The following is a 26464-nucleotide window of genomic DNA, read 5'->3' on the forward strand; positions in this document are numbered from 1 at the left end:
TGGAGATTTATTTCTGTTTTGCTTAGGGCCACGAATGTTGAAAAGAGAAGATTCCGTTGTTTTAATTTATGCTCCTTTAAATTTCGTTGATAGCTTATGCTGTTCTTCTACATGTTAAAACATGTTCATGAACCTGATTAATGTTAAGTTGGGTTAGCTATTTGTATAATATAAGATTTCCAATTGAATGCCACTTTAGCTCGGAAATCTGAATTTCAGCTAACTGGCATCTTGCGAACATAATTAGGAAGGCCGTTTGTAATTTCGTTTGAGTTACATTATTCGTATCATGAATTGAAAGAGATGTTAGGGAACAATCGACCTTCTAGGCCCAATGATTTTTTGTAGCCCACTTGTTTGTTTACGAACCAGAACTGAAATCAAATTATAATGTCCACAAAGTAGTTATTAACTTACAATTATCATACATTAATCTCTCAATGTAGGTAATCAATCTTGAACATCGTAGCTTACTTTAGACGCAATTAATAAATTATCGTGACTATGGGTACGGTTCTCGTGGCATAGTTATGATACGCAACTCCAATTCGAGTGTACGTTTCGCGTGACTCGACCACAACTCCAAACAATAATAAAATAAGTATGTCATAAATCGGGGTGCATTTCATGTGGCGCGGTTTACGGTATGTGCCAAAATGACAAGTGTACGACATCGTGACTTGTTCCAGAAATAATTCCATAAATAATTAAAAGCGGTTAAAAAATAAAAATGCACAATAGGTTTTAAATATGTAATAAATTAGATAATTAGGCCAATTATTAATAGTTGAGCGACCGTGCTAAAACCACGGAACTCGGGAGTGCCTCACACCTTCTCCCGGGTTAACATAATTTCTTACCCGGTTTTCTATGTTCGCAGACCATAAATAAGAGTCAATTTCCTCGATTTGGGATTTAAAATAAACCGGTGACTTGGGACACCATAAATTATTCCAAGTGGCGACTGTGAAATAAATAAATAATCCCATTTCGATTAATGTCACTTTAATCGAAAAAACTCCCTTATCCCATCCGTTCGGAAAAAAGGAGGTGTGACAAGAATTTGATTCCGGGCATACGTCCAAGTTCCAAATCACGATACGGACCTACCAGAACTGTCAAAACACTGATCCGAGTCCGTTTGCTCAAAATGTTGACCAAAGTCAACTCAATTGAGTTTTAAAGCTCTAATTCACATTTTAATCTATTTTTCACATAAAAACTTTCCAGAAAATTTTACGGATTGCGCACGCAAGTCGAAAAATAATAAATAGTACTTTTCGAGGTCTTAGAATACATAATTAATTATTAAATTTAAAGATGACATTTTGGGTCATCACAATGTTTGTACCTCATAAAATCAAAATAAGTAAAATTATTTCACATGTATCTAATTGAACTTTGATCGTTCAACTTCGTAGGTTTAGACGATATCAATCATCCTAACCTCGACATATTCTTTCATATACAACTATTTACTCAAAACTTTATTTTAATAATATTAATATTATTTTATAAAATTATGTATTGCATGACTCGACATACACGTGTAACGTACATGCCGAGAAACTAGCATATATATATATATATATATATATATATATATATATATATATATATATATATATATTAGATTTTAAATTTTCTTAGCTTCTTTACGTGTTTACTTTTTTATTTTTTGAATTCACCAGTAAAAATACTGCTTGGTCGGTAGGCCGACTAACAGTTCTAGAATCTGTGTCTACGTGAAAAGCCAAGACCTAACTCAACATCAATTTATGCATGATTGCTAATGCGTTATATAGAAGTGATTTCTAGTACGACTAAATTAAATAATTGTGGCATAGCTGAAGCATGTTAGCCTCGACACTGATCTTTGGGCAATAAACAGATTGATCCATTTTCATTGAAGAAGATTAGAAGCTTCTATCTCTCATTCGATTGAGTATTATGTTCCGTCCCTAACTCGCTATCTGTTTATGATCTTAATGATGCTTTTAATTTAGTGTTGACAGTATAAAACATATTTAAGTTGTCGATTCATTTAAACATTAATAAAAATATTGTGTATTATAATTATTGATTGGTAATTTGAAAAAAGCTAAATAAAATATATCGATTTAATTACATTAATTATTTGAATAAGCTACTTGAATAAATTGATGAGACTACTTAGCATAATCTATGTAGGCAATTGTATAAATAATTAAGATTGTCAATGTAATAGTTACATAAATTATCGTTAGAAAAGAAAAAGTGATTGGCCAAACATTTTTTGCTCATGATCATAAACAACATTTGGTGCACCTCATTTGAGTTAGATAACGGAATAAATGCAAATTCCAGAAAGTACAGAATTACTATACGGCGAAACTAAAATTACTAGTAGAATACAGAGTTACTGTAAAATGATTTGTATTCAAGAAATTTGCTTGCTTGAATAAATGCAAATTCCAGAAATTACAGAGTTATGTGGTATAAAAATAATACCACAAAAATGATATAAATAACCCCCGAATTATTTATATCGGAATAAAATATTTCTAGCAAACATAAGAAAGAATTTAATCTCACATATATTCCGAGAGTACTATCTAATTACTATAAGGAACAATCTCATATAATCGCCGAAATCTAATTAACTCGCATTCTATATTATATGGGGCAATCTCATCTCATATAAAAACAACCTAACTTCTCTTCAAATCCAGCTCCAAATACGATAAACAACCAAAAGGGACATGCACTCCACTATTTCTTATCTAATTTGGACATATCTACTGCAACTTCTTATGTCTTTGGCCAAATGACCACACAACGGAAATGTAGTGTTATGTGGAAACGATCGCTCTCAGAAATGCATGTGGTAAACAACTTTCAAGGCTGATGGAATTGGAGAAATCCTGAAGAAATTTTGGCCAAAGACATAAGAAGATATTGCTAGAGTGTATTATTGTCGCGATGCCTAACATGTAGTGCGGGTATGAAAATTGAGAGAAACCTATTTTAGCTGGCGTCAATATTCAATAGTCACTCTTTCTTTTTGTTGGGTCAGTTTCACCTCAAGACGTGTTTCTTTAAAGAGTGAATAGCTTTGGAAAATATCTTATGGAAGAATGTGTGTTTCCCTACCTTTTTTTTTTTTTTTGGTTCCATTCTCGGAGAAGTTATTTGGAATAGCATCTTATGGCTATTTTTGAAGGTCATTTCTTAAATGTCAAAGTTGAGAAGTAAATTTTAAAAATATTTTTTCCTAAAAATTTGAACAAGTAGAGTTGCTCCTTTTATGCTTGAGCGCCTCTAGGATGAGGCAAGTGAAGCACTTGCATTAGCCTCCCAAAATACTAAATGCTCCAAAATATAAAATATTATATTATTATATATAACATATAATTTATGTAATTGTTAATAAAAAAATTCAAATCCAAACAAGTTTTAAATTTGGTAGAGGTTGTACATTTGAGTAACTAACCAATGCGGCTGAAGGGTAAGGCAGCCCAAGAAGTGGCTTTTGGCCCCAAAATTTGGGGGATCTTTACACAAATAGCAGGCCAGTTTCACTATTTACTTTTTCTAGCCGATATACATAGATTGTATATTGATTACACATAGTTATACACATATTATACATAAAGTGTGTATATATATATATATATATATATATATATATATATATATATATATATATATAGGCTGACTATTTTTAGTTTAAGTAATTGAGTGAGATGCTATTTAGGTTAATTTTTCAAATCTGGGACCCCATTTTCCATTGGTAGTAATTTTATGAATTAATTCTTTATATAAAAAAATTGATTATCTTAAGGTTAAAAAGTGTAATTTTTAATACAAAAAGGAACACAAAATAATTTGTTTATGATGTTGACCGTTGAGATTTGAATAATCAGAAGTATATAAAATATCTTTGATTTAATATTTAGTGGGTAAAAATTGAGATTATTAGAAGATAAAAATCTGAAAAAATATTGACGTAACTTTGATAAAACATAATAGCCATTCTCACATGATAGTTTAGACTTATTTTTCAAATTATATAGCGTTAAAGAAAATACTACAAGTAGAAGATAATACTCTAATCGATATACTTAATAAGATAACAAGGTGATTTTCTTTTTAAATGCATATATTCCTTATAGAATAATATTTCTATATTAGTTGCACTAGGGGAAGGTCAAACATCAAGCTGATGGTATCATTGAATGACTAAAAGCTCGATTGGTTGTCAGAGGTGACACCCAAAGAGAGGGGATTGACTATACAGAGACTTTCTCCCCAGTAGTTAAGATGACTACAATCAGATGTTTGCTCTCTATAGCAGTGAAGAAAGGTTGGCCTATTTCTCAGTTTGATGTGAGTAATGTCTTTCTTCATAAGGATTTACAAGAGGAAGTTTATATGAAATTTCCTGCAGGTTTGTCTCCACCTAGTCCTAATCATGTTTGTCGACTAAAGAAGTCTCTCTATGTTCTAAAACAAGCCGCTCCACAATGGTATGCTAGACTTGCCGGGGCATTGAGTTTCAAAGGATTCTCTTCTTCTCTTAATGATTACTCCTTATTTTTTAAGAAATCAGGGGATTTCAATTCAATTATTGCAGTTTATGTCGATGACATTCTAATTACAGGCAACCATCCTACTGAATTATCAGAACTCAAGGCCTTTCTACATTCTGAATTTAAGATTAAAGATCTTGGGCCACTTTATTACTTTCTGGGATTGGAAATATTACGAGAGAGAGAGAGACTAATTATCACACAAAGAAAGTTTACAATGGACTTACTCAATGAGTTTAATTGTTCTGATATGACAGTTGTTTCCTCTCCTCTCGATGCTTCCTCCAAATAGACTGCAGATTCTGGATTTTCCTTAGCTGATGTTACTGTTTATCGTCATCTTGTTGGAAAACTTAATTAACTCACTCACACAAGAGCGAACCTTTCCTTTGCTATTTTGACTCTTAGTCAGTATATGCAAAGGCCTTGTCTTGATCACTTCACGATATTTTTACACGTCCTTCGGTATATTCGATCAAACCCAGCACAAGGCTTATTTTTGAATGCAACACCCTCTTTTTCACTCATGACTTTTTGTGATGCCGATTGGGCGTCTTGCCGTGACACTCGTCGTTCTGTCAGTGGGTTCTTCATCAACATAGATGGTCTCCTATTTCATGGAAGTCCAAGAAACAAGCATCCATTTCTCTATCCTCTGCAAAACCCGAGTATAGATCCATGAGACGCATTGTCGCAGAATTGACTTGGCTCACCCGCTTTTTGGAAGATCTGTCTATTCCTCCTCCTATTTCGGTTCCCATCTTCTCTGATAGTCAGGCTGCAATACATATCGTCCGGAACACCGTGTTTCATGAACGAACAAAACACGTTGAGTTGGATTGTCACTTTTTTAGGCAACAATTTATCTCTGGCCTTATCTCTATTTCTTTTGTGCCTTCAAAATCTCAACTTCCAGATTTGTTCACAAAGCTCTTATCTGGGCCTTCTCACCACTTGATTCTTGGCAAGTTGGGTGTCTCATCGTTCCCCTCCAACTTGAGGGGGGATGCTGGAAATCAATTGTCACATTCGCTCATCTCTCAAGAAGAATCGAAGAAGGAATCAAAGAGAGAAAGGTTTCAGCTTGATGAAGAAAAGGGAAAGACAAAATATTCGGACAAAACTAAGAAGCTAGATCTAGATCTAAAACTAAAGGAGCAGACACATGGCTTCATCTCAAAGCATAAAAGCACAAATGAGAAATTAAATCCTAGTCGTTCAAGTAGTGCACATGGTGTAACAACCCGATCGGTTATTTTCTTGTTAGAACCCCGTTCCCCTCAATAAGACTTTTCGTACTTGCTTTTACTGATTTATAACTTGCGGGGATGGTTGGTTCGGGATTTAGAAGAGTTTGGGTTGAAATCGGAACACTTGGTTCCTTAGGGTTGGCTTGAAAAGCTAAGTTTGACTTCGCTCACTATTTTGAGTAAATGACCTCGGAATCGGGATTTGACGGTTCCAATATGTTCATATGGTGATTTCGGACTTGGACATATGTTAGGATTGGTTTTTGGATGACATGGGAGCGTTTTGGCTCTTAATAGTGAAAGTTAGTTCTTAAAGGTTTTAGAAGTTCTTTAAATTTGGTTTGGAGTAGATTTTGGTGATATAGGTCCAAACGGAATTCCGAGACCGGGAATAGCTCCGTAATATAATTTAAGACCTGCATGCAAAGTTTGGTGTCAATCCGAGTAGTCTAAGTACGTTTTAGTGCATTTTGAGTGAATAGAAGAACTTGAAGTTAATAAATTTGATTCAATTGGTTTTGGGGTGTGATTCTTAGTTTAAATATTGTTTCAGGCATTCTGAGAGTTCGAGCGAGTCCGTTTTATGATTCTAAACTTGTTGGTATATTTGGGCAGGGCCCCGGGGGACCTGGGTGTCAATCGGACGAGGCTCGGACCAAGTTGGGAGCTTGGAGCAACAACTGAAGCTCCCATATCTATCATAATCGTACTTGTGCTTGGTCAGCCGCAGGTGCGGGCTCGCAGGTGCGAGCATGAGCCGCAGAAGCGAGAAACGGAGGGCAGCCCAGAATCTACAGATGCGGAAGATCGGGCGCACCTGCATGAGCGCAGGTGCAGCTAGGCTCGTAGAAGCGACCCTTCTTATCCGCAGATGCGGAGCCTGACCAGATGAGGGAAAGGCACACCTGCGAGGCATTTGCCGCAGGTGCGGGACCGCAAGTGTAGCCCAAAGCACCGCAGGTGCGAAAGTCGTTGGGCAGTGAGGGCTCATTTAATACGGACTTAGGCCATTTTTATCACATTTTACTCAATCTTAGGCGATTTAAGAGCTTTGAAGGAGGGGATTTCGACCTAGCTTTGTGAGGTAAGTAATTTCTACTTATTGAGAGTTAAATACATAGTTTATGGGTAGATTATAACATGTAAATTAGTGAAAATTATGGGTTTAGGTAAAAACCTAGGGTTTTGATAAAAATGAGATTTAACCACGAAATTTGTTATGGAATTCAGTAAAATTCATATATTCATGTTCCTAAGGTTATGGGTAACAACCTTCTATAAAAATTCCTGAATCCGAGCATGTGGGCCCGAGGGTAAATTTTAGAAATCTTGTAATTTTGGTTGGGTAATTACTTTAATAGTGGAGATATGAAATTTTGAGCAATAGATTGATTGATTTATATTATGTTTGACTAGTTCCGAGACGTTTGGCATCAAATTTGGAGGTTTGAGCGCATTCTTGAATTGGGAAGTAAGCTTTGAAATGAGGTAAGTCTCTTTTCTAACCTTGTAAGAGGGAACTTACCCCATATTTGAATTTAATTAATATGTGTTGTTATTTGTGAGGGCTATGCACATACGAAGTGACAAGAGTCCGTACGTGGCTACTATTCCTGTTTATGTCAGGGTAGTTTTAGGTTTACACCATGCTTGTGAACACCGTTATTTGATCATAATTGTTAACTGTATCAAATGGAACTGAGTTGAGGATTTTTATGGATTTAAAAGCTCCAAGTTGAATTGTCTTTATTTTGAAAAGAATCAAGAAAAAGTTATCATTTATTGATAAATTTATATTTAACCGTGTCGCATGTATGATTCGCGAGCGGGGTAATAGATGCATCTATGGTTCGCGTCGTTCGACCCTCGGCAGTGCACAATTTACATTTATGTTAGATCGGTCGAACGTCCTCGGTGGTATTCGTGTGTGATAATAAAACTGGAAGTTCCTTTCATAATCGGTATAAATTCATTCTTTGTGTGATCATATGTTTTAAAAGAATGAAGTGATTCAAGCTCTTAAATATTTCTGAAGACTTGCTCAGTTATTTCTTGTTTTGAGTCTTATTGTTGTATATCATGCTTAATTAGAATTTTATATTTTCATGTTATTGGCCCTAGTAAGTGTCGGAGTCGACCCCTCGTCACTACTTCTTCGAGGTTAGGCTAGATACTTACTGGGTACATATTATTTATATACTCACGCTACACTTATGTACTTAATTGTACAGGATCTGAGGCAGGTGCATCTGGTTACCAGTCTGGTGTGCAGATTTTATTCCCATCACGAGACTTCACGGTGAGTTGTCTTCCGAGCCATTCTACAGCAGCCAGAGTCTCCCTTATATTTTATTTTGTTTCTGTCTATTTCATTTCAGACAGTAGGCTAGTGTTCTTTTGTATATTCTACTAGATTGCCCACATACTTGTGACATCAGGTCTTGGCACACACACTAGTAGACTTATGATTTTGGTTATGCTTACATGATTACGATTTGTACTCGTTTGCTTCCGTTTCATAATGTCACATTGGAAAATTTCTAAATCTCTTTGACAAATGAGGAAATATTATCCACTTAGTATTTTATTTAAACGGGAAACCATTAGGTTGATCAGTGTTGGCTTGCCTAACAATGGTGTTGGGCGCCATCACGGCCTTAGATGGAATTGGGTCGTGACAACTTAGTATCAGAGCACTAGGTTCACGTAGGTCTCACAAGTTATGGGAAGACCTAGTAGAGTCTTGTGGATCGGTGCGGAGATGTTCGTACTTATCTTCGAGAGGCTATAGGGTATTAGGAAATTACTCTTTATTCATCTCCTATCATGCAGTTGGTGGTATACTAAAATCATTTCTCTCATTCTCTCACAGATGGTGAGGACGCGTACGATGGACATTCCAGACCCGGGAGGAGCTGCTCTCCCCATTGCTAGAGGCCGAGGCAGAGGCCGGGGGAGGGCACCGGCCCAAGGTAGGGTACGAGGGCGTCCCAGAGCTGCCCCGATAGCACCACCAGCGGATCCAGTGGAGGATCCCATCATTGAGGAGCAGGGCGAGGTGCCTGCCACAAAGCCCACCCCGATAGATTTCATGTCAGCACCGGGATTTCAGGAGGTCATGGGCCGTATGCTGCGGTTCATGGACACTATGACTCATGCTGGTTTATTTCCAGCAGACCCAGCTACATCTCAAGAGGGATGGGGAGCGCAGACCCCTACTGCCAAGGCTATGGGGCATGCAACTGCAATATATCAGACTCCGGGTACACTGCCCGTGGGCAGAGCCCAGCCAGTTGTGGCGGTTGCACTTGAGCCTAGACCAGTTGCGTACGACAATCCGCAGTAGCTATTGGACAGATGGACTAGGCTACACCCTCCTATCTTTGGGGGCGAGCGACATGAGAATACCCAGGACTTCATTGATCGGTGCAGGGACAGATTGCACAACATGAGGATATTGGAGTCCCATGGGGTGGATTTCACTACTTTCCATCTAGAGGGCAGGGCCCGTAGATGGTGGCAGTCTTATCTTCTTGGTAGACCAGCGGGTTCTCCGCCCATGACTTGGGACCAGTTTACACAGCTTTACTTGGACAAGTATATTCCACCCTCTCAAAGGGAAGAGTTGCGAGGTCAGTTCGAGCAGCTCGAGCAGGGTTAGATGTCAGTGACCGATTATGAGGCGAGATTCTATGAGTTGTCTCGCCACACACTTATGATACTTCTTACCGATGCAGAGAGAGTGCAGATATTTGTTGCGGGGTTGCACCTCGGTATTCAGGCTAGTATGGACCGGGAGGTTGAGATGGGTATTGATTATCAGCTAGTAGTGGAGATTGCTCGGAGGATTGAGGGCTACCGCCAGAGGGGTAGAGAGCAAATGTAGCAGGACAAGAGGACCTATTTCTTTAGAGAGTTTAGAGGTGCTCTGGCCAGGGGCAGAGGTTAGTTTGGGAGGGGTCAGCCTAGTAGGCCCACATATCCAGCACCACCACCTCCTCGGGGTGTTCCAGCGCGACCCTAGTTTAGTGTTATGCCAGAGAGTTCTTATCGCCCACCAGCTCATCAGGGTTCTTCCAATGCCTATTTCAGTGCCATGCCGGAGAGTTCATACCGCCCACCAGCCATCCAGGGTTTCTTCTAGTGGGTATTTAGGTCCTTAGGACTAGACTTTGGAGAAGCAGTAAATGGTACCGAGAGGTTGTTACGAGTGTGGAGATCCGAGTTACATGAAGAGAACCTGTCCCAGACTACGGGGCAAGGCAGTACAGTAGCATCATCAGCCCATGATTGCAGCACCAACCATTCGACTGCCTAGAGGTGGGGGACAGACGGGTAGGGGTCGTCCTAGAGGTAGAGGCCAGGCAGGGGAAGGCCAACCAGTTATTGTTCATCCAGGTGGAGGCCAGCCAGCCGGCGCTCCAGCTAGATTCTATGCTTTTTTGGCCAGACCAGATACAGTGGCCTCAGATGCCATGATCACATATATTATTTCTGTTTGCGGTAGGGATGCTTCTGTATTATTTGATCCAGGGTCTCCCTATTCATATGTATTATCTCTGTTTGCTCATTTCCTGGATATTCCTCGTGATTCCTTGGGTACTCCTGTTTATGTGTCCACTCCCGTGGGCGATTCTATGGTTGTGGATCGAATCTATCGGTCTTGTATGGTCGCATTATGTGGTTACGAGACTAGAGCGGACCTTCTGTTACTTAATATGACCGACTTTGAGGTCATCCTGGGCATGGACTGGTTATCCCCATATCACGCCATCCTTGATTGACATACCAAGACTATTACTTTAGCAATACCGGAGTTGCCTAGATTGGAGTGGAAGGGTTCGTCTGTCAGTACATCTAGTCGGGTTATCTCTTTTCTGAAGGCTCGACATATGGTCGGGAAGGGTTGTTTGGCTTATCTAGCCTATGTTCGGCATACCACCGCAGAGTCTCCGACAATTGATTCAGTGCCAGTAGTCTGGGAGTTCGTCGATGTGTTTCCTTTTGACCTTCCAGGCATGCTACAACATCGTGATATTGATTTCTATGTAGACTTGGCTCTAGGTACTCAGCCTATATCTATCCCACCATATCGTATGGCTCCGAAAGAATTGAAGGAGTTGAAGGAACAATTGAGGATTTGCAAGCGAAGAGGTTCGTCAGGCCGAGTGTATCATCTTGGGGTGCACCAATATTATTTGTGAAGAAGAAGGATGGGACTATGTAGATGTGCATTGATTACCACCAGTTGAACAAAGTCACCATTAAGAACAAGTACATGTTTCCGTGTATTGATGATTTGTTTGACCAGTTGCAGGGTGCTAGGGTATTTTCTAAGATCGACTTGAGATCGGGATAACATCAGTTGAAGATTCGGGACTCAGATGTTCCGAAGGCTGCCTTTCGTACTAGATATGGCCATTATGAGTTTCTAGTGATGCCCTTTGGCCTGACTAATGCCCCAGCGGGATTTATGGATTTGATGAACAGGGTGTTCAGGCCTTATATCAATTCCTTTGTTATTGTCTTCATTGATGATATCTTGATTTACTCACGTAGCCTAGGGGAGCACGAATAGCATTTGAGAGTGGTACTTCAGACCTTGCGAGAACAAAAGCTATATGCTAAGTTATCCAAGTGTGAGTTTTGGCTAGAGTTTGTGGCATCATTGGGGCATATTGTATCAGGAGAAGGTATTAAGGTGAATCCCAAGAAGATTGAGGCAGTTTAGAGTTGGCCTCGTCCCGCTTCGGTGACCGAGATAAGGAGTTTCCTGGGGTTAGCAGGTTATTATCGCCTGTTTGTGTAGGGTTTCTCATCCATTGCAACACCTCTGACTAGATTGACCCAAAAGGGTGCTCCGTTTCGTTGGTCTGATGATTGTGAGGGGAGCTTCCAGAAGCTCAAGACAGCTTTGACTACACACCGGTTCTAGTGTTTCCTTCCGGCTTGGGGATGTATACGGTATATTGCGGCGCTTCACGCGTTGGCTTGGATTGTGTATTGATGTAGGAGGGGTGATTTATTGCATATGCTTCGCGTCAGTTGAAGATTCATGAGAAGAATTACCGTGTGCACGATCTAGAGTTAGTCGCGATTGTTCATGCTCTTAAGAAATGGAGGCATTATCTGTATGGGGTGTCATGTGAGGTTTATACTGATCATCGCAGCGTACAACATTTGTTCAAGCAAAGGGATCTCAATTTGAGGCAGCGTAGATGGATCGAGTTACTGAAGGATTATGACATCACCATAATTTATTATCCGGGCAAAGCAAATATGGTCGCGGATGCCTTATGCAGAAAGACAGATAGTAAGGGTAGCTTGGCATTCATTTTAGCAAGGGAGAGGCCACTAGCTTTGGACATTCAGTCCTTGGCTAATAGAATTGTGAGATTGGATATTTCAGAGCCCAACCGGGTTCTTGCATGTGTTGTTGCCCAGTCTTCACTATTGGGGCAGATCAAGGCTCGGCAGTTTGATGATCAACATTTGACAATTCTTAGAGAGACGGTACTACAGGTAGTGCCAAGGAGGTTTCTATTGGCGATGATGGTGTTCTGCGACTCCAGGGTCGTCTATGCATTCCTAATGTCGATGGCTTGAGAGAGAGGATTCTAGAAACGGCACACAGTTCTCGGTATTCTATTTATCCAGGTGCTACGAAGATGTTTCGTGAGCTGAGAAAACATTATTGGTGGTGGTGGATGAAGAAAGACATAGTTGAGTATGTATCTAGGTGCCTAAATTGCCAGTAGGTTAAGTATGAGCACCAGAGGCCAGGTGGCTTACTCCAGCAGATGACTATACTAGAGAGGAAATGGGAACACATTACTATAGACTTTGTAGTTGGGTTGCCGCGGACCTTGCAAAAGTTCGATGCAGTTTGGGTCATTGTTGACTAGTTGACAAAGTCAACACATTTCATTCTAGTTGCAACTACTTATACTTCAGAGAGGTTGGCCCAAATTGATATCCGGGAGATAGTTCGGTTTCACGGTGTGCCTGTTTCCATCATATCAGACAGAGGCCCTCAGTTCACTTCGCATTTCTGGAGAGCCATACAGAGTGAGTTGGGGACCCATGTAGAGCTCAACACTGCGTTTCATCCATATACCGACGGGCAGTGAGAGCGGACAGTCCAGATCTTGGAGGATATGCTCAGAGCATGTGTGATTGACTTTGGGGGACAGTGGGATCAGTTTTTGCCTTTGGACGAGTTTGCTTACAACAATAATTATCAGTCCAACATCGAGATGGATTCATTTGAGGCTTTATATGGTCGGCGATGTCGTTCTCCCATCAGGTGGTTTGAGCCCGCCGAGGCTAGGTTATATGGTACTGATTTGGTAAAGGATGCCTTGGAAAAGGTAAAGTTGATTCAGGAGCAACTTCACACAGCATAGTCCAGACAGAAGAGTTACGCTGATCAGAAGGCGCGCGATGTATCATTTATGGTCGGCGAGAAGGTTCTCTTGAAGGTCTCGCCGATGAAGGGTATTATGAGACTCGAAAAGAAGGGCAAGTTGAGCTCAAGGTTTATAGGCCCATTTGAGGTGTTGAGGCGAGTTGGGGAGGTTGCTTATGAGCTTGCTTTACCTCCCAGCCTATCAGGGGTTCATCCAGTTTTTCACGTGTCTATGCTCCGTAGATATCATGCCGACTTGTCACATGTGTTAGATTTTAGCACTATTCAGTTAGATGAGAGCTTGGGTTATGAAGAGGAGCCAGTTGCTATTGTTGCTAGACAGGACCGCCAGTTGATATCCAAGAGGATTTCCGCGGTAAAGATTTAGTGGAGAGGCCAAACAGTCGAGGAGGCGACCTGGGAGTCCGATGAGGACATGCGTGTTACAACCCAAATTCGCATACCATAGATCACGTCGTAAGTTAGTCGATGTAAATCCAAGAAGAGATTATCTTTGAGATGATAAGAAGTTAATCCTATTGGTCTTAAACGATACAAGGGTGTATAAGAGTGGTTAACAAATATTAGAAGTTAAACGAATCAAGGATGTTGTAACCCGTATTTTCGGATAACACTAGAGGTGATTAACTGTCCCAAGAGGTCTTGTTTTAATGTATTTGAATCATATAATATCCGCATCATAAGTCTTGAAGTCAAGCGAGTTATGAAATAAAAGTCGATAAAAGTTGTCGCAACTTAGGTTTATAATTTTACTTAACCTTTAGGTCAAGTGTTACTGCATTTTTCTCCCAATGTGCTTAGAATTATGGGGTGATCTACCTATCAAATTGAATATCTATGAGTCTAGTTTCCAACGCATTAAACCGTTCATTGATACGATCTCGAAATAGAGAGATATTCGCGTTTTCGCGAGAGTGCGCCAAGCTGCTCTCTATGGGGCCCACAAAGGCGGTTTAAGACATATGGACATATATAAGATACCTCAACCCCATTTTAAGTCATTATTTTTCAGTATATTCAGACCTTATAACCCTAAAAACAGTCTCTCAAGGTTCTCTCATGATCCAAGACCCAAACAAAGGGCAAACAACACAAATCAAATATCGGGAATCCCGTGGCGCTAGTAAGTTTCTTGTTCTTCTTGTTGTTGCTGATTTTTGTGTTGTTCCAGCTCGTGTGGGAGGTTGTTTTAAGTGTTTTATGTCCTGTAAATATACCTTCAAGTTTTTAATATCATCCCTAGGTGATTTCAAGTCTTCTAAAGTAATTCTAGTGCCGAAAAACCCGAATTAATTGCTAGTTTCGCTTCCTTGTTCTTGTGGCAGAATTGAAGGGATATTTCGTGGAAAATTAAGGTCAAATTGGAGTTGTTCTTTCTGTTTAAAGGTAAGGAACCTCTTACTCTATATATATTTAAGATTATCCAAGTTGCAGCTAAGTCGTTGAAGCTAGAACTTGTGAAATATATATCGAAAAGCTTGGTAGTAATGTTGTTGGTTGGTGGACTATTTTGGAGGCTCAATATGATTATTAATGATGTTGTTTGGGCTGTTTGGTGATTGTATTGACTTGTGGGAAGTCATATAAATAGGGGAGGTGCTGTCCGTTTCATCGTAAAATAGGTTGTGGTCGATACATAATAGTTACGACGCTTAAACGATAATGATAGTGTCATTTGTCTTATTGTAGACTAAGGAGTCGTGATATTTGCATAGCTTGAGGTTGGGTAGTATATACAAGGTATGTGAGGCTATCCCCTTCATTCTTTTGCACGACTCCGATTGTACATAATGTAATGAACGTGCTCCCAAAGATACTCTACTCTTAGAAGCTAGCAGTACTTACATTGCTGCCCTTCTTATGAAACGATTGGTATTGATGTTACTTCTCTTATTCTTATATTATCAATGTTGTTGGTAGTTCCTGATTCTTATAATTTTCTTGATGAAGAGTTAATCCTAATAACGTGTACGAAGGATACCGACCTTACGTCACTCCGAAAGGTTCAAAATGTGATTCCAATGAGTCCAGCATGCATCATATATATGTATCTATTTTACTCTACCGAGCCGCGCTAAAGTTGGCCGGGTATGGCACCTATTGTGCAACCACTGATCAGTTGGGTTTTACCGAGCTCCACGTGGCCGGGTACGATTCTACCGAGCCCTATGATGACCGGGTACGTTTTACCGAGCCTATTATGGCCGGGTACGATATGATGATGGTGATGCCCACAAAGGCGTATGTTTTAAAAGTTTATGTATATATATATATGTATCATGTATTTCATATCAGTAGCCCTCAGAGGTACCTAGATGTCACAGGTTGTATATTCTCTATCCATGTTTACATTACTGTTCTTACTTATGCTTTCTTGCCTCACATACTTAGTACTTTATTCGTACTGACGTCCTTTTTATTTGTGGACGCTGCATGTCATGCTGCAGGTCCTGATAGACAGGTAGACGTAGCTCCCCCACCACAGTAGGCTGTCCAGTTCAGCGGTTATTGGCGAGATCCCTTCTCCGGACTTGCCGTGGTCTTGGTATGCATTTTTGTTATAGACCTTATGGGTATATCGGGGCCCTGTTCCGGCAATGTTGTAGCACTTATGTTCATTTAGAGGCTCATAGACAGGTGTCGACTTATGTATGGTTTAGAATGCCTTTTCGGCTAATTTTTGTTGTATAGTCTTTCATGGCATCATGATAGCTCGTACCTTATATATAGTTTCTTGACAGTCTTGTCGTCCCATATTATGTATGTTCATGACATTATCTTTCATTGTTGGATGTTCATGATCCATGTCTACTATTTATATTGATCTTGTCGACCCTTAAAGATAATAAGGAAGGTTAGATAAAATGTACGTTGGTGCTCGGCAAGTATGGCCCGGGTGCTAGTCATGACCCTCCAGTTGGGTCGTGACAAACTTGGTATCAGAGCAAGTCTGTCCTAGGGGTTGTCTATGAGCCGTGTCTAGTAGAGTTTTGATTATGGATGTGTAGCGCGCCATATTTATAATCAGAAGGCTACGTGACATCTAGAGTTGTTACCTTCTTCCTGAATCTAGATCGTGCGTAGAGTTGAGTAGTAAGTGTTCATATCTAATATTCACCTTGTTTTCTTTCAGCGATGCCTTCGACTAGGAAGCAAGCGATTAGTAAACGGCTTGATACAGCTGTGGGAGAGGGTAACATTCAGGTGCCTCCAGCCAGAGCAGGCCAAAGTGAGGCTCAGAGTGAGATGCCGTCTCATACCTCTCTGTCTCCTCCCGAGGATATTAGGAGGCACCCAGTACATCCAGTTCCTCCGTCTGGCACTACAGACCATGATATGCGCAGTGCGGTGCAATTGTTGACTAGCTTGGTAGCTGCTCAGGCTCAGAGGCAGAATACCGGTGCTGCTGATAAACCGGTTAGTGCGAGAGTTTGTGATTTTATTAATCTAGACCCTCCAGTCCGGATCAGACCCCAAGGAGGACCCACAAATATTTATTGATCAGATTCATCGTACATTGCGGGTTATGCATGCTAGTGATACGGAGGCAGTAGAGTTGGCTTCTTATCGGTTACGGGATTTAGCGGTTTTCTGGTATGATAGTTGGGAGAGATCTAGGGGTCCGAACACTCCTCCAGCCGTGTGGAAGGAATTTTCTGAGGCCTTTCTTCGTCACTACTTGCCAGTTGAGATACGACGAGCTAGAGCTGATAAGTTCTTGAACCTTCGACAGGGTAATATGAGTGTACGAGAGTATAGTATACAGTTTGATTCTTTAGCAAGGTATGCTCCCCATATGGTGTCAGAGATGAGTGATAGGGTGCATCTGTTCGTGAACGGGTTGGGACCACATCTGATAAATGAGTGCACAACAGCCTCCTTGGTAGAGGGCATGGATATTTCCCGTATTCAGGCTTATGCCCAGACCCTAGAGGATCGTAAGCGCCAGCAAAGGGCAGATAGGGAGCAGGATAGGGGCCAGCATAAGAGGGCAAGATTTGCAGAATTCTGATGAGTTCAGAGGCAGTATCAGGCCCCAATCTTCGAGGAGTTCGGCGCCACCTGTAGCTAGTGCTCCTCCACAGTTTCAGAGGCCTCGGTATGATCGATTTACCTATTCTGATTCAGGTCAGAGTTTGAGGGCATCAGGCTCACAATTTCATAGAGATACTAGTCAGACGAGACCCCCAACACCTCGTTGTGATCAGTGCGGCAAGGCCCACTTTGGACTGTGCCGTCGAGGTTCCGATGCGTGCTATTCTTGCGGACAGCATGGGCCATATGATGCGGGATTATCCTAACAGAGGAGGTGGTGGTATGGCTCAACCGACTGGATCTGTGTCTGGTTCTTCCTCATCAGTTCGACCTCCAGCACAAGGTTTTCAACAGTCGACAGGTCGTGGTAGAGGTAGAGGTTCAGTGCCGAGTTTGAGTGGTGCTCAAAATCGAACCTATGCTCTAATAGGTCGACAAGATCTCGAGTCATCTCCGGATGTTGTTACAGGTATATTGTCTGTGTTTTCTTATGATGTATATGCGCTAATTGATCCAGGATCTACCTTATCATATGTTACACCCTTTGTGGCTAATAAGTTTGGCATTGAACCTGAATTGATAAGTAAACCACTTGCGGTATCCACTCCGATAGGAGATTCTGTGATTGCTAGAAGGGTTTATAAAGGTTGCACTGTGATGATTTGTAGTCGTCAAACCTCGGCAAATTTATTTGAGTTAGAAATGGTTGATTTTGATGTGATAATGGGAATGGACTGGTTGGCCTCATGCTATGCAAATGTTGACTGTCGTACGAAGATGGTTAGGTTTCAGTTTCCTTGTGAACCCGCCATTGAATGGAAGGGGAACATTGCTACGCCGAAAGGTAGGTTTATTTCCTATCTTAAGGCAAGGAAGATGATCTCAAAAGGTTACATTTATCATCTTGTTCGCGTTAGGGATGCGGAGGCGAAGCCGCCTACTCTACAATTAATCCCCATGGTCAATGAATTTCCAGATGTTTTCCCAGATGAACTCCCAGGCCTTCCTCCTGAAAGGGAGATTGAGTTTAGCATTGATGCATTGCCTGACACTCAACCGATCTCTATCCCTCCATACAGGATGGCCCCGGCAGAGTTGCGAGAGTTGAAGGCACAGTTGAAGGACTTGCTGGATAAGGGTTTCATTAGGCCTAGCACTTCACCTTGGGGTGCGCCAGTCTTGTTCGTGCAGAAGAAAGATGGGTCGTTAAGGATGTGTATCGATTATCGACAGTTGAATAAGTTTACAATAAAGAACAAGTATCCACTTCCAAGAATTGATGACCTGTTTGACCAACTCCAGGGTGCCAAGTATTTCTCCAAGATTGACTTGCGTTCAGGGTATCATCAGGTGAGGGTTAAGGAGAAGGATATTCCAAAGACGGCCTTCCGGACAAGATATGGGCATTTTGAGTTCTTGGTGATGTCGTTCGGGCTAACAAATGCCCCAGCAGCTTTTATGGATCTCATGAATAGTGTATTCAGGCCCTATCTTGATGTGTTCGTGATCGTATTCATTGATGACATTCTGGTGTATTCTCGTTCGGAGGCGGAACATGCGGGCCACTTGCGGATAGTATTACAGACCTTTCAGGATCATAAGTTATATGCTAAGCTCTCTAAATGTGAATTCTGGCTGAACTCAGTAGCATTCCTTGGCCATGTGATATCTGATGAGGGTATTAGTGTCGACACTCAGAAGATCGATGCAGTGAAGAATTGGCCGAGACCTACAATACCGTCAGAAGTCCGCAGCTTCCTGGGGCTAGCAGGATATTATAGGCGGTTTGTAGAAGGGTTTTCCTCTATATCAGCACCATTGACTAAGTTAACACAGAAAGCTACCAAGTTCCAGTGGTCTGATGCTTGTGAACATAGTTTTCAGGAGCTAAAGAATCGATTGACATCCGCGCCAGTGCTCACTCTCCCAGAAGGAACAGAAGGTTATGTGGTATATTGTGATGCCTCAGGTATAGGTTTGGGGTGCGTATTGATGCAACGTGGGAAGGTGATTGCTTATGCATCAAGACAATTGAAGAAGCATGAAAAGAATTACCCGACTCATGATTTGGAATTGGCTGCAGTAATATATGCTTTGAAGATATGGCGGCACTACTTATACGGCGTCCATGTTGATATCTACACAGATCACAAGAGTTTACAATACATCTTCAAGCAGAAGGAGTTGAATTTGAGGCAGCGTAGGTGGCTTGAATTACTGAAAGACTACGATGTCAAGATATTGTACCATCCCGGTAAAGCTAATGTTGTGGCAGACGCTCTCAGCCGTAAGTCAATGGGAAGCTTAATACATATTGAGGCAGGTAGACAAGGGTTGACCAAAGAGCTTCACCAGCTGGCCAATATGAGAATCAGATTGTTGGACTCTGATGACGGAGGTGTTACTGTACAGAATACAGCAGAATCATCTTTGGTAGCCGAGGTAAAAGCACGGCAATATGAAGATCCTACCTTAGTAAGATTGAGAGAGGGAATTCAGCAGTGTAAGATTATAGCTTTCAAGATCGGAGGAGATGGGACACTGAGATACCAGGGCCGATTATGTGTACCTAGTGTGGCAGGGTTGCGAGAGAAGATTATGATTGAGATTCACCAGTCCCGATATTCTATCCATCCTGGCTCGACAAAGATGTATCATGACGTTAAGGAGCAGTATTGGTGGGATAACATGAAGAAGTCTATTGCAGAATTTGTAGCCTAGTGTCCTAATTGTCAACAAGTAAAGATCGAGCATCAGAAACCTAGTGGATTGATTCAGAATATAGAGATTCCGACCTGGAAATGGGAGGTGATTAATATGGACTTCATTATTGGATTACCTCGCTCTTATCATAAGTTTGACTCCATCTGGGTGATAGTTGATCGACTTACAAAATCTGCCCATTTTCTGCCAGTTAAGACAACTTACACGGTTGAAGATTATGCGAAGTTGTATATCAAGGAGATTGTTAGGCTTCATGGTGTGCCGGTATCTATTATATCAGACCGAGGAGCTCAATTTACGGCTAACTTTTGGAGGTCTTTTCAGAAGGGTTTAGGCACACAAGTAAATCTCAGCACTGCATTCCATCCGCAGACTGACGGACAGGCTGAACGTACCATCCAGACGTTTGAAGATATGCTACGAGCATGTGTTCTAGATTTCAAGGGGAATTGGGATGACCATCTGGCACTTATAGAATTTTCCTACAATAATAGCTACCATTCCAGTATTAAAATGGCCCCGTATGAGGCACTGTACGGGAGGAGATGTAGATCACCAGTTGGATGGTTCGAAGTCGGTGAGACAGAATTATATGGGCCAGATTTGATTCACCAAGCCATTGAGAAGGTGAAAGTGATACAAGAGAGACTGAGGACGGCACAAAGCAGGCAAAAGTCTTATTCCGACATCCGACGTCGTGATCTAGAATTTGAGGTTGGTGATTGGGTTTTCCTGAAGATCTCGCCGATGAAGGGTGTTATGCGTTTTGGGAAGAAGGGTAAGTTGAGTCCGCGGTATATTGGGCCGTACAAAATTCTTCGACGAATTGGACAGGTTGCTTACGAGTTAGAATTGCCATCTGAATTGAAATTTGTCCACCCGGTATTCCATGTATCTATGTTGAGGAAATGTATTGGAGACCCTTCTCGGGTCGTCCCTATCAAAGATGTACAAGTTACAAAGGATCTATCATATGATGAAGTGCCAGTGGCTATATTAGATCGACAAGTCCGCAAGCTGAGAACAAAGGATGTAGCTTCCGTGAAAGTATTATGGAGGAACAAGAATATAGAAGAAATGACATGGGAAGCAGAAGAGGAGATGAAGTCTAAATACCCTTACCTATTCCAGAGTGAAGATAACGAGGATGCCGGGGGAAAGAAGGACGCATTATAAGGTGAAACGGCTCTATGAGGTAAGCAATAGCTTGTGAATACTCTTTTTTTAATACAAAATGGTGATATGCAGATAATGTACATATCCATAATGCTTTGTATAGTCTTGTAAGGCCATAGGTTGGGTTTAACTGCTTGCAAGTTTGACTAGTGTCCATTTTATGGGGGAAACTCAGCCGGAAACGCAGCCGGAAATCTCCGTCGGAATCCACGACGAGTTAGACACCCCATAAACCCTTACATTCGAGGACGAATGTTCCTAAGGGGGAGAGGGTGTTACAACCTAAATTCGCATACCATAGATCACGTCGTAAGTTAGTCGATGTAAATCCAAGAAGAGATTATCTTTGAGATGATAAGAAGTTAATCCTATTGGTCTTAAACGATACAAGGGTGTATAAGAGTGGTTAACAAATATTAGAAGTTAAACGAATCAAGGATGTTGTAACCTGTATTTTCGGATAACACTAGAGGTGATTAACTGTCCCAAGAGGTCTTGTTTTAATGTATTTGAATCATATAATATCCGCATCATAAGTCTTGAAGTCAAGCGAGTTATGAAATAAAAGTCGATAAAAGTTGTCGCAACTTAGGTTTATAATTTTACTTAAACTTTAGGTCAAATGTTACTGTATTTTTCTCCCAATGTGCTTGGAATTATGGGGTGATCTACCTATCAAATTGAAGATCTATGAGTCTAGTTTTCAACGCATTAAACCGTTCGTTGATACGATCTCGGAATAGAGAGATATTCGCGTTTTCGCGAGAGTGCGCCAAGCTGCTCTCTATGGGGCCCACAAAGGCGGTTTAAGACATATGGACATATATAAGATACCTCAACCCCGTTTTAAGTCATTATTTTTCAGTATATTCAGACCTTATAACCCTAAAAACAGTTTCTCAAGGTTCTCTCATGATCCAAGACCCAAACAAAGGGCAAACAACACAAATCAAATATCGGGAATCCCGTGGCGCTAGTAAGTTTCTTGTTCTTCTTGTTGTTGCTGATTTTTGTGTTGTTACAGCTCGTGTGGGAGGTTGTTTTAAGTGTTTTATATCCTGTAAATACACCTTCAAGTTTTTAATATCATCCCTAGGTGATTTCAAGTCTTCTAAAGTAATTCTAGTGCCGAAAAACCCGAATTAATTGCTAGTTTCGCTTCCTTGTTCTTGTGGCAGAATTGAAGGGATATTTCGTGGAAAATTAAGGTCAAATTGGAGTTGTTCTTTATGTTTAAAGGTAAGTAACCTCTTACTCTATATATATTTAAGATTATCCAAGTTGCAGCTAAGTCGTTGAAGCTAGAACTTGTGAAATATATATCGAAAAGCTTGGTAGTAATGTTGTTGGTTGGTGGACTGTTTTGGAGGCTCAATATGATTATTAATGATGTTGTTTGGGCTGTTTGGTGATTGTATTGACTTGTGGGAAGTCATATAAATAGGGGAGGTGCTGTCCGTTTTATCGTAAAATAGGTTGTGGTCGATACATAATAGTTACGACGCTTAAACGATAATGATAGTGTCATTTGTCTTATTGTAGACTAAGGAGTCGTGATATTTGCATAGCTTGAGGTTGGGCAGTATATACAAGGTATGTGAGGCTATCCCCTTCATTCTTTTGCACGACTCCGATTGTACATAATATAATGAACGAGCTCCCAAAGATACTCTACTCTTAGAAGTTAGCAGTACTTACATTGCTGCCCTTCTTATGAAACGATTGGTATTGATGTTACTTCTCTTATTCTTATATTATCAATGTTGTTGGTAGTTCCTGATTCTTATAAGTTTCTTGATGAAGAGTTAATCCTAATAACGTGTACGAAGGATACCGACCTTACGTCACTCCGAAAGGTTCAAAATGTGATTCCAATGAGTCCAACATGCATCATATATATATATATATATCTATTTTACTCTACCGAGCCGCGCTATAGTTGGCCGGGTATGGCACCTATTGTGCAACCACTGATCAGTTGGGTTTTACCGAGCTCCACGTGGCCGGGTACGATTCTACCGAGCCCTATGATGGCCGGGTACGTTTTACCGAGCCTATTATGGCCGGGTACGATATGATGATGGTGATGCCCACAAAGGCGTATGTTTTAAAAGTTTATGTATATATATATATGTATCATGTATTTCATGTCAGTAGCCCTCAGAGGTACCCAGATGTCACAGGTTGTATATTCTCTATCCATGTTTACATTACTGTTCTTACTTATGCTTTCTTGCCTCACATACTCAGTACTTTATTCGTACTGACGTCCTTTTTATTTGTGGACGCTGCATGTCGTGCTGCAGGTCCTGATAGACAGGTAGATGTAGCTCCCCCACCACAGTAGGCTGTCTAGTTCAGCGGTTATTGGCGAGATCCCTTCTCCGGACTTGCCGTGGTCTTGGTATGCATTTTTGTTATAGACCTTATGGGTATGTCGTGGCCCTGTTCCGGCAATGTTGTAGCACTTATGTTCTTTTAGAGGCTCATAGACAGGTGTCGACTTATGTATGGTTTAGAATGCCTTTTCGGCTGATTTTTGTTGTATAGTCTTTCATGGCATCATGATAGCTCGTACCTTATATATAGTTTCTTGACAGTCTTGTCGTCCCATGTTATGTATGTTCATGACATTATCTTTCATTGTTGGATGTTCATGATCCATGTCTACTATTTATATTGATCTTGTCGACCCTTAAAGATAATAAGGAAGGTTAGATAAAATGTACGTTGGTGCTCGGCAAGTATGGCCCGGGTGCTAGTCATGACCCTCCAGTTGGGTCGTGACAAACTTGGTATCAGAGCAAGTCTGTCCTAGGGGTTGTCTATGAGCCGTGTCTAGTAGAGTTTTGATTATGGATGTGTAGCGCGCCACATTTATAATCAGGAGGCTACGTGACATCTAGGGTTGTTACCTTCTTCCTGAATCTAGATCGTGCGTAGAGTTGTTGGTTTGGGATTTAGAAGAGTTTGGGTTGAAATCGGAACACTTGGTTCCTTAAGGTTGGTTTGCAAGGCCAAGTTTGAATTCGGTCAACATTTTGAGTAAATGTCCTTGGAATCGGGATTTGACGGTTCCAATAGGTTCGTATGGTGATTTTGGACTTGGACGTATGTTAGGATTGGGTTTTGGATGACCCCGGGAGCGTTTTGGCCCCTAATAGTGAAAGTTGGTTCTTGAAGGTTTTAGAAGTTCTTTAAATTTGGTTTGGACTGGATTTTTGTGATATCGAGGTCCAAACAGAATTTCGAGATCGGGAATAGCTCAGTAATGTAATTTAAGACCTGCACGCAAAGTTTGGTGTCAATCCGAGTAGTCTATGTACGTTTCGGCGCATTTTGAGTGAATAGAAGAACTGGAAGCTCATAAGTTTGATTCAATTGGTTTTGGGGTGTGATTCTTAGTTTTAATATTATTTCGAGCATTCCGAGAGTTCGAGCGAGTCCATTTTATGATTCTAAACTTGTTGGTATGTTCGGGTGGGGCCCCGGGGGACCCGAGTGTCGATCGGACGAGGCTCGGACCAAGTTGGGAGCTTGGAGCAACAGCTGAAGCTCCCAGATCTGTCATAATCACACCTACGCTTTGTCAGCCACAGGTGCGGGCTCGCAGGTGCAAGCCACGAGCCGCAGAAGCGAGATATGGAGGGCACCCCAGAATCCACATATGCGGAAAATTGGGCGCACTTGCGTAAGTGCATATGCGAGAGACATGGTCGCATGTGCAGCTAGGCTCGTAGAAGCGGCACTTCTTGTCTGCTAGGAGTGTTCGTCGGTCGGTACGGTATGGTATTTAGACATTTCGGTTCGGTATTTTCGGAATTCGGTTTCGTAAAATGCTATACCAATACCGTACCTAATTAAATTCGGTATGGTTCAATTTTTCTCCTTTCGGTTCGGTAACTTCGGTTTATTCAGTTTGAATACTACCTAGTGCATAGAGTCATAGACAATAATATTCTTAATTAAAGTACTCTAAAGTACAAAACTAAAAATGTTTGTTGACAAAAATTTTGTCCAAAACCAGAAAATACCAACCTAGAGAGAAAAAACTAAGAGAAATATCTTATTACTTGCTTAGAGTTAATTGATGAACTTAGAGAATAAAGGAAAGTAAAATTTTAGATTTCTTATATTTATGTTATAATTAATAAAATGTGTATTGTGTAATATAATATATATTTTGGTACGGTATCGGTATTTCGGTAATTTATTTTAAAATACCAAATACCATAACTAATGCCAATTGTTTTTAAAACTTAAACCAAATACCATACCAAATACCAAAATATCGAATACCAAATACCAAAATTTTCGGTATCGGTACGGTAATTTGATATTTATCAAATTATGCACAACCATATTGTCCGAAGATGCGGAGCCTGACCAGATGAGGGAAAGGCGTACCTATGAGTCATTTGCCGCAGGTGCGGCCCAAAGTACTGCAGATGCGAAAGTCACTGGGCAGAGGGCTCATTTAATACGGACTTAGGCCATTTTTATCATATTTTCTCTCACTCTTGGGCGATTTGAGATCTTTGAAGGAGGGTATTTCGACCTAACTTTGTGAGGTAAGTAATTTTTACTTAATGAGAGTTAAATACATAGTTTATGGGATAATTATAATATGTAAATTAGTGAAAATTATGGGTCTAGGTGAAAACCTAGGGTTTTGATAAAAATGAGATTTAACCACGAAATTTGTTATGGAATTCAGTAAAAATCATATATTCATATTCCTACAGTTATGGGTAACAACCTTCTTTAAACATTTTTGGAATCCGAGCATGTGGGCCCGGGGGTGAATTTTAGGAATCTTGCAATTTTGGTTGGGTAATCACTTTAAAAGTGGAGATATGAACTTTTGAGCAATAGATTGATTGATTTATATTATGTTTGGCTAGTTCCGAGTCGTTTGGCATCAAATTTGGAGGTTTGAGCGCATTCTTGAATTGGGAAGTAAGTTTTGAGACGAGGTAAGTCTCTTTTCTAACCTTGTAAGAGGGAACATACCCCATAGGTGAACTTAATTAATACGTGTTATTATTTGTGGGGGCTACATACACATGAAGTGACGAGAGTCCGTACGTGGCAACTATTCATGTTTATGTCCGGTAGTTTTAGGTTTACACCATGCTTGTGCACACTGTTATTTGATTATAATTGTTAACTGTATCAAATGGAACTGAGTTGAGGATTTTTATGGATTTAAAAACTCCAAGTCGAATTTCCTTTATGTTGAAAAGAATCAAGAAAGAGTTATGATTTATTGATAAATT

The sequence above is a fragment of the Nicotiana tabacum genome, chromosome 17, assembly GCF_000715075.1.
Source record: "Nicotiana tabacum cultivar K326 chromosome 17, ASM71507v2, whole genome shotgun sequence".
In the NCBI taxonomy this organism is placed as follows: Eukaryota; Viridiplantae; Streptophyta; class Magnoliopsida; order Solanales; family Solanaceae; genus Nicotiana; species Nicotiana tabacum.